Raw genomic sequence first — 2,688 nt, 5'->3', positions numbered from 1 at the left:
TTGCATCCAACAACTGTTTCTTCTAAAAATTTGAATAAACCCATATGAAGATAAGTTGAAAATACAAGTTGAAAAAATAGCTTGGTCTTTTTTCCCTCTAAAATTTGATGATGTAATCTAATCTTATTTTATTATTTCCACTATTATTTTATAATTTCCTTAGGAAGGCCATTTTAGACCTGAAAAATCCCCTAATGAAATGAGAACACATTGAAGAATGGCTTGAAGGTATGATGGGGTAATTTTCACTAATAGAATGTTACTCCACCTTGAAGGTTAATATTTCCCTTCTGAGCATCCTCATGGTGTTTTAGCTTGGCGAGGGGACCTATAAGAGTGTCACATTTCACTTAGATGGATTGATTCTTTTGTTTCCTAATAGTCGGTTGTTATGCTTAACAAATATTATTAAATGGCTTTCACTCATGTTCTGAGGATGAAACATGTAAAGGGAAATGGGGTGTGCTGCAAATATGGAGGAAAATATGGGGTACCTAGTGTGGTAACCAAGTGGAATATTTAATGCTATGCAACTGTGATCATGGAATATGGCCTACTTGGTAGTTGGGTGGTAATAAATAGAACCACTAGGTAATTAGAAGGAATAATATAATAATAGGCAATAGTTGAAAAGTTACATAAGTTCTTATATATATATATATATATATATATATATATATATATATATATATATATATATATATATATATATAGATATATACATACATACATATATATATATATACATATATCTATATATGTATATGTGTATATATATATAGATATATATCTATATATACATATATATATATATCTATATATATATATATATATATATATATCTATATATATATATATTAAAACAACTACTAAGAATATTTCATATCAAAAGTTTGATTCTTATATATTGTGACTTGGTTTCTCAAGAAGCAAGACTAATTACTATGTGTATTTAAAACATGTTGGTGATCATTTTTCGATTGTTGTTTTGAACGTTAATGATATGTTGATTAGAAACACCAATAAAATCATCAAGGAGGTCAAATATCATTATTCTTCTAAATTTTATATAAAATATCTTTGTTGCATCAAATTTTATTTTGGGAATGGTGTAAGATCTATTATGGTGAATTATACTTGAGGAATATTCATGATAATTTACAAATATTTTCCAAAGAAACATTGCTTAAAATAATTTTCAACTCAATTTGATGTCTCAATTTCTAAGCACCCAAAAGCCTCAATATTGTTTTCCATTGTTCCCATTTGATACAGTTTGGTAAGCCATTCCACAAAATTAACATCCATGAAAAAGTGAGAAAATAGGGGATTTCACAAACTAATTGCATGAAATGTATCCTAAATATTCTTTCTTATGCTATTACCACTATTGGAACCTATGTTAGAACCTTAGGGTATATTGCTTCATCACACTAGAATAGCAGTTAATGAGATGGTTGACTGGATGGTGAATGGGTTGACTCTTAGAACAATCAACTGAGTGATTGAATGGATAATAAAATGAGTGATTGAATATGTGCTTGAATAGATGGTTTGGGTGACTAAGATAGTCCACTAGTCGATGTGATATGGGTTTGCTAGAATAAATTATAATTATGGACCAGATCTTCTGTATTGCATGGAAGTAATTATATATAGAGGTTATAAATAAAGATATTATTGGGTTGATTGGAAGAATAATGCCACATAATATAAAATTGAATTGAGATTAATTCATTTAAATTTGTCATGCATTTTGAGGTTTGATCATAATTCTTTATGCCTAAGCATTGTGATGGTGTCTTTAGACACCACCAATCATCTTAGAATATATATTCTCTTATTTGTTTTATCACAAGTCCTTTTTTTCTCTAGGTTAAACCCCTTTCCCAACATGGTAATAGATTTTATGGTTTTTATCTAGCCTCGTTGAACTTAAATATTGATGAGTCTAATCTATAGTAGTTGACTCTAGGCTATTGATTCATTGACTAAAACTTGGTTGAGACTAGATCTATAAAACATCAAAATATGCTTCCAAGATCAATCTTGTTATTTTCAATGGGATTAATTATGCTATGTAGAAACCAAAATATGAATACTTTGTTGAAAATCACAGGTATTCCATAGTACACTAGGATGACAATTCCAGATCTAAAGGATGAGTACGTGAATTTTGTCATTAAAAGGAAGAAACATGAGGCTATTGGGATCATTAGAATACATATTTCTCATAATATTATCTTTGATACAATTAGGATCAATTATATTCATGAAGTTTGGAAGAAGTTAAAGTCATTATTTCATAATTCCAATAAGAGCTAGGTTATGTAGATAAAGAAAGAGTTGTTCTCTATTGGTCCCCATTCCTTCAAGAAGATTGATGATTATTTTTGTCTTGTTATAAAATTGTAGTTGAAATTGGTTAGATATGGAAGATTATCTAACGAGATATATGAAACCTATTGAACTGGATTTAATGAATCTAAGAACACCTTACGATAAGTTTTGTTCCACATTCCATACTTATTGGAGGTCATACAAGGATGATGGTAAAGGTTGTTCTTTCAATACCATTTTTGATCTAATGATCAAAGATAAATAAAAGTTACGTATTGAAAGAAAGCTTGGTGGAAAACATTAGGATCACTTGCCTAAGGGAAAAGGTAAATATAATTATAAGGAAAG

This window comes from Pinus tabuliformis, chromosome Q (assembly GCF_031772625.1).
Source record: "Pinus tabuliformis cultivar Carrire ecotype Pingquan chromosome Q, CPIR1, whole genome shotgun sequence".
NCBI classification, from domain to species: domain Eukaryota; kingdom Viridiplantae; phylum Streptophyta; class Pinopsida; order Pinales; family Pinaceae; genus Pinus; species Pinus tabuliformis.
The sequence above is the reverse complement of the archived record's forward strand: the minus strand, read 5'-3'. Positions refer to the sequence as shown.